At 44.3% G+C, this 14,176-nt stretch overlaps 12 non-coding genes across 12 annotated transcripts; all 12 read left to right on the forward strand.

The window, feature by feature from the left end:
• The first annotated feature begins 448 nt into the window (after nt 1–448).
• trnae-uuc (transfer RNA glutamic acid (anticodon UUC)) lies at nt 449–520 on the forward strand. The gene has a single exon. It is a non-coding gene; the product is annotated as a tRNA-Glu (tRNA).
• A 1,423-nt stretch (nt 521–1,943) lies between these two features.
• On the forward strand, nt 1,944–2,017 carry trnai-aau (transfer RNA isoleucine (anticodon AAU)). The gene has a single exon. It is a non-coding gene; the product is annotated as a tRNA-Ile (tRNA).
• A 2,036-nt stretch (nt 2,018–4,053) lies between these two features.
• trnai-aau (transfer RNA isoleucine (anticodon AAU)) lies at nt 4,054–4,127 on the forward strand. Its single transcript has one exon. It is a non-coding gene; the product is annotated as a tRNA-Ile (tRNA).
• Nucleotides 4,128–4,668: 541 nt separating this feature from the next.
• On the forward strand, nt 4,669–4,740 carry trnae-uuc (transfer RNA glutamic acid (anticodon UUC)). Its single transcript has one exon. It is a non-coding gene; the product is annotated as a tRNA-Glu (tRNA).
• Nucleotides 4,741–6,163: 1,423 nt separating this feature from the next.
• On the forward strand, nt 6,164–6,237 carry trnai-aau (transfer RNA isoleucine (anticodon AAU)). The gene has a single exon. It is a non-coding gene; the product is annotated as a tRNA-Ile (tRNA).
• Nucleotides 6,238–6,778: 541 nt separating this feature from the next.
• trnae-uuc (transfer RNA glutamic acid (anticodon UUC)) lies at nt 6,779–6,850 on the forward strand. Its single transcript has one exon. It is a non-coding gene; the product is annotated as a tRNA-Glu (tRNA).
• Nucleotides 6,851–8,273: 1,423 nt separating this feature from the next.
• trnai-aau (transfer RNA isoleucine (anticodon AAU)) lies at nt 8,274–8,347 on the forward strand. The gene has a single exon. It is a non-coding gene; the product is annotated as a tRNA-Ile (tRNA).
• Nucleotides 8,348–8,888: 541 nt separating this feature from the next.
• Nucleotides 8,889–8,960, forward strand: trnae-uuc (transfer RNA glutamic acid (anticodon UUC)). The gene has a single exon. It is a non-coding gene; the product is annotated as a tRNA-Glu (tRNA).
• A 1,423-nt stretch (nt 8,961–10,383) lies between these two features.
• trnai-aau (transfer RNA isoleucine (anticodon AAU)) lies at nt 10,384–10,457 on the forward strand. The gene has a single exon. It is a non-coding gene; the product is annotated as a tRNA-Ile (tRNA).
• Nucleotides 10,458–10,998: 541 nt separating this feature from the next.
• Nucleotides 10,999–11,070, forward strand: trnae-uuc (transfer RNA glutamic acid (anticodon UUC)). The gene has a single exon. It is a non-coding gene; the product is annotated as a tRNA-Glu (tRNA).
• A 1,423-nt stretch (nt 11,071–12,493) lies between these two features.
• trnai-aau (transfer RNA isoleucine (anticodon AAU)) lies at nt 12,494–12,567 on the forward strand. The gene has a single exon. It is a non-coding gene; the product is annotated as a tRNA-Ile (tRNA).
• Nucleotides 12,568–13,108: 541 nt separating this feature from the next.
• trnae-uuc (transfer RNA glutamic acid (anticodon UUC)) lies at nt 13,109–13,180 on the forward strand. Its single transcript has one exon. It is a non-coding gene; the product is annotated as a tRNA-Glu (tRNA).
• Nucleotides 13,181–14,176: the final 996 nt, after the last annotated feature.

A 14,176-nucleotide genomic window follows, 5' to 3' on the forward strand; every position in this document is an offset into this window, starting at 1 on the left:
GGGAATTATTTGGAATAACAGTCATTGCTACTTGCCGACGGGGTGGAGAGGCACATCTTTCTGTTTATTTCTGTTTCTTGGTTTGCTGATAAACGATGAACCGGAGGCCTGTTCCCGTAAATGCTCAAAAGTAGGAACAGACAGCCAGAACGGTTCTGTCGCCTGGAGATGGGCAAAAGACTGCAGTTCAGGACAAAAACACTAAATGAAATGTTCACCCGGCACCGAGAGTGAAAAATCCCGAGAAAAGGACAGAATGAAATAGATTTCAGTGGATGCCTACCCGCACGTGATGCTGCGGATGCGCGGACATATCTTTGGTGTTCTCCACAAAAAATGCCATTTGCTCCGAACAGTTTTACCTGGCGCGAAAGTGGTGAGACTTTGGAAGGAGCAAGCAGGAAAGACTGTGTTGGTCTGCTTGTTGGCAAGCAAATGTGTAGCAGCTTCCCTGGTGGTTTAGTGGTTAGGTTTCGGCGCTTTCACCGCTGCGGCCCGGGTTCGATTCCCGGTCAGGGAACATTGTATTTTCGGCGGTTTGACCTGCAAGGCTGTTCCTGAACAAATTCACAGCTCACTGCACTCTTGCTGCCCCAACCATCAGCAGCGCATCATTCGTTGTAGTGATACAGCACACACTTCTGTGCCTTCCGTTTCAAAGTCAGCAGTAAATGAGGAGATCTCGCTCTCGCTCAACTGGTGCTGATTGACACCGTAAATGTTGCCAATCATGGCTAACTTTAGCCTTCCGTGTACATTTTTGCGGCACATCACTCTAGCTTACCATCTGTCAATGCATTGCCAGTGTGGAAATATTCAGCATTTTAAACTTAGCAACGTCTGCAAGACTGGAATCAGTGAATGCCTGGGCCATGGCCACTGATAACTTATCCCGAGCATTCATTTGGCCTGGGCCCCTCCTATATTGCACATTGGCTCACTGTGTGTCTATGTTTAGCGTTCACAGGCAATTTACAAGCTCTGAATTTCCCAGCAGTGAATTCATGGAGTGATTGATCTAACCGATATTCAACATCAGTATTGTTAAGTCTCAAACAGTTATAAACTCTCCAGTATATTTCACTGTGTCTTCAAGACGGTGAGATCGAGCCTGTTGTGCAAGCTTTGTTTCTTTATGAACACTTCAGCAGAACATTAAATCAACATGTGGAATTGAATTGCTGATTGACACTGTAAATTTGCCAACATTTAACTGCAGTGTGAGAACAATCACCGTTATAATTAGGCTTCCATTACGTTCTTGCACGACATCACCCTAAGTAACCTAGTTGATCACAGCACAGATATCAGTTAATTCATTGCCAGTGCGAAAAAATACACATTTTGAACTTAGCAACGTGTACAAGACCATTGCCTGGATCGTGGGCACTGATAACGGAACATGAGCATTAAGATTTTCGGTATCATTATACTTTACATTGACACAACCTGAGCTCTGAGATGTGTTTTGGACCCATTGCCCCGAAACGAGGACAGAGTGGGTGGGGCAATTCCTTCCGGGGTCAGGTTTTCTTTCAAAAAGGTGTGAGAAAACTTTGCTTCGTTTACTGTCAGACCGAAATAGTTCAGTTGCGAAGGCGTTTGACTGAAGATCCAGATGGTTCATGGCTCAATCCCGTGTTTCAGCAATTTTTGGTTATTTCGCGTTCCCTTCATTCTAAGGGTAGTGGCTGATTTTATATCGGGACAGTGGGCTGTTCAGCGGTTGCGTGATAATAATTTTCAACATGAATTGTTTTTAGATTAAGCTGTTACGTTCTGTTACGTTCTATTTACACTCTGCGCAGTGTTGTAGATGAACAGTGAACAATGTTTAAGCGATGTGATGCGTTCAATGTTTATGCAGTAAATCTGTCATCCAGTGTGAGTTGGAAACACAATCCCCGCAGAGTGAGCTTTCACGCAACGTTAACACAACTTGTGGCCGGTTAGCTCAGTTGGTTAGAGCGTGGTGCTAATAACGCCAAGGTCGCGGGTTCGATCCCCGTACGGGCCATTCCAGTGTTTTTCATAATTTTTATTCGGTTTTTAATCACGTTGAAAATCAAATCTTTATAATGAAACAAATCCACACAGAATCACAAGGGTTGGGAATTATTTGGAATAACAGTCATTGCTACTTGCCGACGGGGTGGAGAGGCACATCTTTCTGTTTATTTCTGTTTCTTGGTTTGCTGATAAACGATGAACCGGAGGCCTGTTCCCGTAAATGCTCAAAAGTAGGAACAGACAGCCAGAACGGTTCTGTCGCCTGGAGATGGGCAAAAGACTGCAGTTCAGGACAAAAACACTAAATGAAATGTTCACCCGGCACCGAGAGTGAAAAATCCCGAGAAAAGGACAGAATGAAATAGATTTCAGTGGATGCCTACCCGCACGTGATGCTGCGGATGCGCGGACATATCTTTGGTGTTCTCCACAAAAAATGCCATTTGCTCCGAACAGTTTTACCTGGCGCGAAATTGGTGAGACTTTGGAAGGAGCAAGCAGGAAAGACTGTGTTGGTCTGCTTGTTGGCAAGCACATGTGTAGCAGCTTCCCTGGTGGTTTAGTGGTTAGGTTTTGGCGCTTTCACCGCTGCGGCCCGGGTTCGATTCCCGATCAGGGAACATTGTATTTTCGGCGGTTTGACCTGCAAGGCTGTTCCTGAACAAATTCACAGCTCACTGCACTCTTGCTGCCCCAACCATCAGCAGCGCATCATTCGTTGTAGTGATACAGCACACACTTCTGTGCCTTCCGTTTCAAAGTCAGCAGTAAATGAGGAGATCTCGCTCTCGCTCAACTGGTGCTGATTGACACCGTAAATGTTGCCAATCATGGCTAACTTTAGCCTTCCGTGTACATTTTTGCGGCACATCACTCTAGCTTACCATCTGTCAATGCATTGCCAGTGTGGAAATATTCAGCATTTTAAACTTAGCAACGTCTGCAAGACTGGAATCAGTGAATGCCTGGGCCATGGCCACTGATAACTTATCCCGAGCATTCATTTGGCCTGGGCCCCTCCTATATTGCACATTGGCTCACTGTCTGTCTATGTTTAGCGTTCACAGGCAATTTACAAGCTCTGAATTTCCCAGCAGTGAATTCATGGAGTGATTGATCTAACCGATATTCAACATCAGTATTGTTAAGTCTCAAACAGTTATAAACTCTCCAGTATATTTCACTGTGTCTTCAAGACGGTGAGATCGAGCCTGTTGTGCAAGCTTTGTTTCTTTATGAACACTTCAGCAGAACATTAAATCAACATGTGGAATTGAATTGCTGATTGACACTGTAAATTTGCCAACATTTAACTGCAGTGTGAGAACAATCACCGTTATAATTAGGCTTCCATTACGTTCTTGCACGACATCACCCTAAGTAACCTAGTTGATCACAGCACAGATATCAGTTAATTCATTGCCAGTGCGAAAAAATACACATTTTGAACTTAGCAACGTGTACAAGACCATTGCCTGGATCGTGGGCACTGATAACGGAACATGAGCATTAAGATTTTCGGTATCATTATACTTTACATTGACACAACCTGAGCTCTGAGATGTGTTTTGGACCCATTGCCCCGAAACGAGGACAGAGTGGGTGGGGCAATTCCTTCCGGGGTCAGGTTTTCTTTCAAAAAGGTGTGAGAAAACTTTGCTTCGTTTACTGTCAGACCGAAATAGTTCAGTTGCGAAGGCGTTTGACTGAAGATCCAGATGGTTCATGGCTCAATCCCGTGTTTCAGCAATTTTTGGTTATTTCGCGTTCCCTTCATTCTAAGGGTAGTGGCTGATTTTATATCGGGACAGTGGGCTGTTCAGCGGTTGCGTGATAATAATTTTCAACATGAATTGTTTTTAGATTAAGCTGTTACGTTCTGTTACGTTCTATTTACACTCTGCGCAGTGTTGTAGATGAACAGTGAACAATGTTTAAGCGATGTGATGCGTTCAATGTTTATGCAGTAAATCTGTCATCCAGTGTGAGTTGGAAACACAATCCCCGCAGAGTGAGCTTTCACGCAACGTTAACACAACTTGTGGCCGGTTAGCTCAGTTGGTTAGAGCGTGGTGCTAATAACGCCAAGGTCGCGGGTTCGATCCCCGTACGGGCCATTCCAGTGTTTTTCATAATTTTTATTCGGTTTTTAATCACGTTGAAAATCAAATCTTTATAATGAAACAAATCCACACAGAATCACAAGGGTTGGGAATTATTTGGAATAACAGTCATTGCTACTTGCCGACGGGGTGGAGAGGCACATCTTTCTGTTTATTTCTGTTTCTTGGTTTGCTGATAAACGATGAACCGGAGGCCTGTTCCCGTAAATGCTCAAAAGTAGGAACAGACAGCCAGAACGGTTCTGTCGCCTGGAGATGGGCAAAAGACTGCAGTTCAGGACAAAAACACTAAATGAAATGTTCACCCGGCACCGAGAGTGAAAAATCCCGAGAAAAGGACAGAATGAAATAGATTTCAGTGGATGCCTACCCGCACGTGATGCTGCGGATGCGCGGACATATCTTTGGTGTTCTCCACAAAAAATGCCATTTGCTCCGAACAGTTTTACCTGGCGCGAAAGTGGTGAGACTTTGGAAGGAGCAAGCAGGAAAGACTGTGTTGGTCTGCTTGTTGGCAAGCAAATGTGTAGCAGCTTCCCTGGTGGTTTAGTGGTTAGGTTTCGGCGCTTTCACCGCTGCGGCCCGGGTTCGATTCCCGGTCAGGGAACATTGTATTTTCGGCGGTTTGACCTGCAAGGCTGTTCCTGAACAAATTCACAGCTCACTGCACTCTTGCTGCCCCAACCATCAGCAGCGCATCATTCGTTGTAGTGATACAGCACACACTTCTGTGCCTTCCGTTTCAAAGTCAGCAGTAAATGAGGAGATCTCGCTCTCGCTCAACTGGTGCTGATTGACACCGTAAATGTTGCCAATCATGGCTAACTTTAGCCTTCCGTGTACATTTTTGCGGCACATCACTCTAGCTTACCATCTGTCAATGCATTGCCAGTGTGGAAATATTCAGCATTTTAAACTTAGCTACGTCTGCAAGACTGGAATCAGTGAATGCCTGGGCCATGGCCACTGATAACTTATCCCGAGCATTCATTTGGCCTGGGCCCCTCCTATATTGCACATTGGCTCACTGTGTGTCTATGTTTAGCGTTCACAGGCAATTTACAATCTCTGAATTTCCCAGCAGTGAATTCATGGAGTGATTGATCTAACCGATATTCAACATCAGTATTGTTAAGTCTCAAACAGTTATAAACTCTCCAGTATATTTCACTGTGTCTTCAAGACGGTGAGATCGAGCCTGTTGTGCAAGCTTTGTTTCTTTATGAACACTTCAGCAGAACATTAAATCAACATGTGGAATTGAATTGCTGATTGACACTGTAAATTTGCCAACATTTAACTGCAGTGTGAGAACAATCACCGTTATAATTAGGCTTCCATTACGTTCTTGCACGACATCACCCTAAGTAACCTAGTTGATCACAGCACAGATATCAGTTAATTCATTGCCAGTGCGAAAAAATACACATTTTGAACTTAGCAACGTGTACAAGACCATTGCCTGGATCGTGGGCACTGATAACGGAACATGAGCATTAAGATTTTCGGTATCATTATACTTTACATTGACACAACCTGAGCTCTGAGATGTGTTTTGGACCCATTGCCCCGAAACGAGGACAGAGTGGGTGGGGCAATTCCTTCCGGGGTCAGGTTTTCTTTCAAAAAGGTGTGAGAAAACTTTGCTTCGTTTACTGTCAGACCGAAATAGTTCAGTTGGGAAGGCGTTTGACTGAAGATCCAGATGGTTCATGGCTCAATCCCGTGTTTCAGCAATTTTTGGTTATTTCGCGTTCCCTTCATTCTAAGGGTAGTGGCTGATTTTATATCGGGACAGTGGGCTGTTCAGCGGTTGCGTGATAATAATTTTCAACATGAATTGTTTTTAGATTAAGCTGTTACGTTCTGTTACGTTCTATTTACACTCTGCGCAGTGTTGTAGATGAACAGTGAACAATGTTTAAGCGATGTGATGCGTTCAATGTTTATGCAGTAAATCTGTCATCCAGTGTGAGTTGGAAACACAATCCCCGCAGAGTGAGCTTTCACGCAACGTTAACACAACTTGTGGCCGGTTAGCTCAGTTGGTTAGAGCGTGGTGCTAATAACGCCAAGGTCGCGGGTTCGATCCCCGTACGGGCCATTCCAGTGTTTTTCATAATTTTTATTCGGTTTTTAATCACGTTGAAAATCAAATCTTTATAATGAAACAAATCCACACAGAATCACAAGGGTTGGGAATTATTTGGAATAACAGTCATTGCTACTTGCCGACGGGGTGGAGAGGCACATCTTTCTGTTTATTTCTGTTTCTTGGTTTGCTGATAAACGATGAACCGGAGGCCTGTTCCCGTAAATGCTCAAAAGTAGGAACAGACAGCCAGAACGGTTCTGTCGCCTGGAGATGGGCAAAAGACTGCAGTTCAGGACAAAAACACTAAATGAAATGTTCACCCGGCACCGAGAGTGAAAAATCCCGAGAAAAGGACAGAATGAAATAGATTTCAGTGGATGCCTACCCGCACGTGATGCTGCGGATGCGCGGACATATCTTTGGTGTTCTCCACAAAAAATGCCATTTGCTCCGAACAGTTTTACCTGGCGCGAAAGTGGTGAGACTTTGGAAGGAGCAAGCAGGAAAGACTGTGTTGGTCTGCTTGTTGGCAAGCAAATGTGTAGCAGCTTCCCTGGTGGTTTAGTGGTTAGGTTTCGGCGCTTTCACCGCTGCGGCCCGGGTTCGATTCCCGGTCAGGGAACATTGTATTTTCGGCGGTTTGACCTGCAAGGCTGTTCCTGAACAAATTCACAGCTCACTGCACTCTTGCTGCCCCAACCATCAGCAGCGCATCATTCGTTGTAGTGATACAGCACACACTTCTGTGCCTTCCGTTTCAAAGTCAGCAGTAAATGAGGAGATCTCGCTCTCGCTCAACTGGTGCTGATTGACACCGTAAATGTTGCCAATCATGGCTAACTTTAGCCTTCCGTGTACATTTTTGCGGCACATCACTCTAGCTTACCATCTGTCAATGCATTGCCAGTGTGGAAATATTCAGCATTTTAAACTTAGCAACGTCTGCAAGACTGGAATCAGTGAATGCCTGGGCCATGGCCACTGATAACTTATCCCGAGCATTCATTTGGCCTGGGCCCCTCCTATATTGCACATTGGCTCACTGTCTGTCTATGTTTAGCGTTCACAGGCAATTTACAAGCTCTGAATTTCCCAGCAGTGAATTCATGGAGTGATTGATCTAACCGATATTCAACATCAGTATTGTTAAGTCTCAAACAGTTATAAACTCTCCAGTATATTTCACTGTGTCTTCAAGACGGTGAGATCGAGCCTGTTGTGCAAGCTTTGTTTCTTTATGAACACTTCAGCAGAACATTAAATCAACATGTGGAATTGAATTGCTGATTGACACTGTAAATTTGCCAACATTTAACTGCAGTGTGAGAACAATCACCGTTATAATTAGGCTTCCATTACGTTCTTGCACGACATCACCCTAAGTAACCTAGTTGATCACAGCACAGATATCAGTTAATTCATTGCCAGTGCGAAAAAATACACATTTTGAACTTAGCAACGTGTACAAGACCATTGCCTGGATCGTGGGCACTGATAACGGAACATGAGCATTAAGATTTTCGGTATCATTATACTTTACATTGACACAACCTGAGCTCTGAGATGTGTTTTGGACCCATTGCCCCGAAACGAGGACAGAGTGGGTGGGGCAATTCCTTCCGGGGTCAGGTTTTCTTTCAAAAAGGTGTGAGAAAACTTTGCTTCGTTTACTGTCAGACCGAAATAGTTCAGTTGCGAAGGCGTTTGACTGAAGATCCAGATGGTTCATGGCTCAATCCCGTGTTTCAGCAATTTTTGGTTATTTCGCGTTCCCTTCATTCTAAGGGTAGTGGCTGATTTTATATCGGGACAGTGGGCTGTTCAGCGGTTGCGTGATAATAATTTTCAACATGAATTGTTTTTAGATTAAGCTGTTACGTTCTGTTACGTTCTATTTACACTCTGCGCAGTGTTGTAGATGAACAGTGAACAATGTTTAAACGATGTGATGCGTTCAATGTTTATGCAGTAAATCTGTCATCCAGTGTGAGTTGGAAACACAATCCCCGCAGAGTGAGCTTTCACGCAACGTTAACACAACTTGTGGCCGGTTAGCTCAGTTGGTTAGAGCGTGGTGCTAATAACGCCAAGGTCGCGGGTTCGATCCCCGTACGGGCCATTCCAGTGTTTTTCATAATTTTTATTCGGTTTTTAATCACGTTGAAAATCAAATCTTTATAATGAAACAAATCCACACAGAATCACAAGGGTTGGGAATTATTTGGAATAACAGTCATTGCTACTTGCCGACGGGGTGGAGAGGCACATCTTTCTGTTTATTTCTGTTTCTTGGTTTGCTGATAAACGATGAACCGGAGGCCTGTTCCCGTAAATGCTCAAAAGTAGGAACAGACAGCCAGAACGGTTCTGTCGCCTGGAGATGGGCAAAAGACTGCAGTTCAGGACAAAAACACTAAATGAAATGTTCACCCGGCACCGAGAGTGAAAAATCCCGAGAAAAGGACAGAATGAAATAGATTTCAGTGGATGCCTACCCGCACGTGATGCTGCGGATGCGCGGACATATCTTTGGTGTTCTCCACAAAAAATGCCATTTGCTCCGAACAGTTTTACCTGGCGCGAAATTGGTGAGACTTTGGAAGGAGCAAGCAGGAAAGACTGTGTTGGTCTGCTTGTTGGCAAGCAAATGTGTAGCAGCTTCCCTGGTGGTTTAGTGGTTAGGTTTCGGCGCTTTCACCGCTGCGGCCCGGGTTCGATTCCCGGTCAGGGAACATTGTATTTTCGGCGGTTTGACCTGCAAGGCTGTTCCTGAACAAATTCACAGCTCACTGCACTCTTGCTGCCCCAACCATCAGCAGCGCATCATTCGTTGTAGTGATACAGCACACACTTCTGTGCCTTCCGTTTCAAAGTCAGCAGTAAATGAGGAGATCTCGCTCTCGCTCAACTGGTGCTGATTGACACCGTAAATGTTGCCAATCATGGCTAACTTTAGCCTTCCGTGTACATTTTTGCGGCACATCACTCTAGCTTACCATCTGTCAATGCATTGCCAGTGTGGAAATATTCAGCATTTTAAACTTAGCAACGTCTGCAAGACTGGAATCAGTGAATGCCTGGGCCATGGCCACTGATAACTTATCCCGAGCATTCATTTGGCCTGGGCCCCTCCTATATTGCACATTGGCTCACTGTCTGTCTATGTTTAGCGTTCACAGGCAATTTACAAGCTCTGAATTTCCCAGCAGTGAATTCATGGAGTGATTGATCTAACCGATATTCAACATCAGTATTGTTAAGTCTCAAACAGTTATAAACTCTCCAGTATATTTCACTGTGTCTTCAAGACGGTGAGATCGAGCCTGTTGTGCAAGCTTTGTTTCTTTATGAACACTTCAGCAGAACATTAAATCAACATGTGGAATTGAATTGCTGATTGACACTGTAAATTTGCCAACATTTAACTGCAGTGTGAGAACAATCACCGTTATAATTAGGCTTCCATTACGTTCTTGCACGACATCACCCTAAGTAACCTAGTTGATCACAGCACAGATATCAGTTAATTCATTGCCAGTGCGAAAAAATACACATTTTGAACTTAGCAACGTGTACAAGACCATTGCCTGGATCGTGGGCACTGATAACGGAACATGAGCATTAAGATTTTCGGTATCATTATACTTTACATTGACACAACCTGAGCTCTGAGATGTGTTTTGGACCCATTGCCCCGAAACGAGGACAGAGTGGGTGGGGCAATTCCTTCCGGGGTCAGGTTTTCTTTCAAAAAGGTGTGAGAAAACTTTGCTTCGTTTACTGTCAGACCGAAATAGTTCAGTTGCGAAGGCGTTTGACTGAAGATCCAGATGGTTCATGGCTCAATCCCGTGTTTCAGCAATTTTTGGTTATTTCGCGTTCCCTTCATTCTAAGGGTAGTGGCTGATTTTATATCGGGACAGTGGGCTGTTCAGCGGTTGCGTGATAATAATTTTCAACATGAATTGTTTTTAGATTAAGCTGTTACGTTCTGTTACGTTCTATTTACACTCTGCGCAGTGTTGTAGATGAACAGTGAACAATGTTTAAACGATGTGATGCGTTCAATGTTTATGCAGTAAATCTGTCATCCAGTGTGAGTTGGAAACACAATCCCCGCAGAGTGAGCTTTCACGCAACGTTAACACAACTTGTGGCCGGTTAGCTCAGTTGGTTAGAGCGTGGTGCTAATAACGCCAAGGTCGCGGGTTCGATCCCCGTACGGGCCATTCCAGTGTTTTTCATAATTTTTATTCGGTTTTTAATCACGTTGAAAATCAAATCTTTATAATGAAACAAATCCACACAGAATCACAAGGGTTGGGAATTATTTGGAATAACAGTCATTGCTACTTGCCGACGGGGTGGAGAGGCACATCTTTCTGTTTATTTCTGTTTCTTGGTTTGCTGATAAACGATGAACCGGAGGCCTGTTCCCGTAAATGCTCAAAAGTAGGAACAGACAGCCAGAACGGTTCTGTCGCCTGGAGATGGGCAAAAGACTGCAGTTCAGGACAAAAACACTAAATGAAATGTTCACCCGGCACCGAGAGTGAAAAATCCCGAGAAAAGGACAGAATGAAATAGATTTCAGTGGATGCCTACCCGCACGTGATGCTGCGGATGCGCGGACATATCTTTGGTGTTCTCCACAAAAAATGCCATTTGCTCCGAACAGTTTTACCTGGCGCGAAATTGGTGAGACTTTGGAAGGAGCAAGCAGGAAAGACTGTGTTGGTCTGCTTGTTGGCAAGCAAATGTGTAGCAGCTTCCCTGGTGGTTTAGTGGTTAGGTTTCGGCGCTTTCACCGCTGCGGCCCGGGTTCGATTCCCGGTCAGGGAACATTGTATTTTCGGCCGTTTGACCTGCAAGGCTGTTCCTGAACAAATTCACAGCTCACTGCAGTCTTGCTGCCCCAACCATCAGCAGCGCATCATTCGTTGTAGTGATACAGCACACACTTCTGTGCCTTCCGTTTCAAAGTCAGCAGTAAATGAGGAGATCTCGCTCTCGCTCAACTGGTGCTGATTGACACCGTAAATGTTGCCAATCATGGCTAACTTTAGCCTTCCGTGTACATTTTTGCGGCACATCACTCTAGCTTACCATCTGTCAATGCATTGCCAGTGTGGAAATATTCAGCATTTTAAACTTAGCAACGTCTGCAAGACTGGAATCAGTGAATGCCTGGGCCATGGCCACTGATAACTTATCCCGAGCATTCATTTGGCCTGGGCCCCTCCTATATTGCACATTGGCTCACTGTGTGTCTATGTTTAGCGTTCACAGGCAATTTACAATCTCTGAATTTCCCAGCAGTGAATTCATGGAGTGATTGATCTAACCGATATTCAACATCAGTATTGTTAAGTCTCAAACAGTTATAAACTCTCCAGTATATTTCACTGTGTCTTCAAGACGGTGAGATCGAGCCTGTTGTGCAAGCTTTGTTTCTTTATGAACACTTCAGCAGAACATTAAATCAACATGTGGAATTGAATTGCTGATTGACACTGTAAATTTGCCAACATTTAACTGCAGTGTGAGAACAATCACCGTTATAATTAGGCTTCCATTACGTTCTTGCACGACATCACCCTAAGTAACCTAGTTGATCACAGCACAGATATCAGTTAATTCATTGCCAGTGCGAAAAAATACACATTTTGAACTTAGCAACGTGTACAAGACCATTGCCTGGATCGTGGGCACTGATAACGGAACATGAGCATTAAGATTTTCGGTATCATTATACTTTACATTGACACAACCTGAGCTCTGAGATGTGTTTTGGACCCATTGCCCCGAAACGAGGACAGAGTGGGTGGGGCAATTCCTTCCGGGGTCAGGTTTTCTTTCAAAAAGGTGTGAGAAAACTTTGCTTCGTTTACTGTCAGACCGAAATAGTTCAGTTGGGAAGGCGTTTGACTGAAGATCCAGATGGTTCATGGCTCAATCCCGTGTTTCAGCAATTTTTGGTTATTTCGCGTTCCCTTCATTCTAAGGGTAGTGGCTGATTTTATATCGGGACAGTGGGCTGTTCAGCGGTTGCGTGATAATAATTTTCAACATGAATTGTTTTTAGATTAAGCTGTTACGTTCTGTTACGTTCTATTTACACTCTGCGCAGTGTTGTAGATGAACAGTGAACAATGTTTAAGCGATGTGATGCGTTCAATGTTTATGCAGTAAATCTGTCATCCAGTGTGAGTTGGAAACACAATCCCCGCAGAGTGAGCTTTCACGCAACGTTAACACAACTTGTGGCCGGTTAGCTCAGTTGGTTAGAGCGTGGTGCTAATAACGCCAAGGTCGCGGGTTCGATCCCCGTACGGGCCATTCCAGTGTTTTTCATAATTTTTATTCGGTTTTTAATCACGTTGAAAATCAAATCTTTATAATGAAACAAATCCACACAGAATCACAAGGGTTGGGAATTATTTGGAATAACAGTCATTGCTACTTGCCGACGGGGTGGAGAGGCACATCTTTCTGTTTATTTCTGTTTCTTGGTTTGCTGATAAACGATGAACCGGAGGCCTGTTCCCGTAAATGCTCAAAAGTAGGAACAGACAGCCAGAACGGTTCTGTCGCCTGGAGATGGGCAAAAGACTGCAGTTCAGGACAAAAACACTAAATGAAATGTTCACCCGGCACCGAGAGTGAAAAATCCCGAGAAAAGGACAGAATGAAATAGATTTCAGTGGATGCCTACCCGCACGTGATGCTGCGGATGCGCGGACATATCTTTGGTGTTCTCCACAAAAAATGCCATTTGCTCCGAACAGTTTTACCTGGCGCGAAAGTGGTGAGACTTTGGAAGGAGCAAGCAGGAAAGACTGTGTTGGTCTGCTTGTTGGCAAGCAAATGTGTAGCAGCTTCCCTGGTGGTTTAGTGGTTAGGTTTCGGCGCTTTCACCGCTGCGGCCCGGGTTCGATTCCCGGTCAGGGAACATTGTATTTTCGGCGGTTTGACCTGCAAGGCTGTTCCTGAACAAATTCACAGCTCACTGCACTCTTGCTGCCCCAACCATCAGCAGCGCATCATTCGTTGTAGTGATACAGCACACACTTCTGTGCCTTCCGTTTCAAAGTCAGCAGTAAATGAGGAGATCTCGCTCTCGCTCAACTGGTGCTGATTGACACCGTAAATGTTGCCAATCATGGCTAACTTTAGCCTTCCGTGTACATTTTTGCGGCACATCACTCTAGCTTACCATCTGTCAATGCATTGCCAGTGTGGAAATATTCAGCATTTTAAACTTAGCAACGTCTGCAAGACTGGAATCAGTGAATGCCTGGGCCATGGCCACTGATAACTTATCCCGAGCATTCATTTGGCCTGGGCCCCTCCTATATTGCACATTGGCTCACTGTGTGTCTATGTTTAGCGTTCACAGGCAATTTACAATCTCTGAATTTCCCAGCAGTGAATTCATGGAGTGATTGATCTAACCGATATTCAACATCAGTATTGTTAAGTCTCAAACAGTTATAAACTCTCCAGTATATTTCACTGTGTCTTCAAGACGGTGAGATCGAGCCTGTTGTGCAAGCTTTGTTTCTTTATGAACACTTCAGCAGAACATTAAATCAACATGTGGAATTGAATTGCTGATTGACACTGTAAATTTGCCAACATTTAACTGCAGTGTGAGAACAATCACCGTTATAATTAGGCTTCCATTACGTTCTTGCACGACATCACCCTAAGTAACCTAGTTGATCACAGCACAGATATCAGTTAATTCATTGCCAGTGCGAAAAAATACACATTTTGAACTTAGCAACGTGTACAAGACCATTGCCTGGATCGTGGGCACTGATAACGGAACATGAGCATTAAGATTTTCGGTATCATTATACTTTACATTGACACAACCTGAGCTCTGAGATGTGTTTTGGACCCATTGCCCCGAAACGAGGACAGAGTGGGTGGGGCAATTCCT

The sequence above is a fragment of the Pristiophorus japonicus genome, unplaced genomic scaffold (genome assembly GCF_044704955.1).
Source record: "Pristiophorus japonicus isolate sPriJap1 unplaced genomic scaffold, sPriJap1.hap1 HAP1_SCAFFOLD_45, whole genome shotgun sequence".
In the NCBI taxonomy this organism is placed as follows: domain Eukaryota; kingdom Metazoa; phylum Chordata; class Chondrichthyes; family Pristiophoridae; genus Pristiophorus; species Pristiophorus japonicus.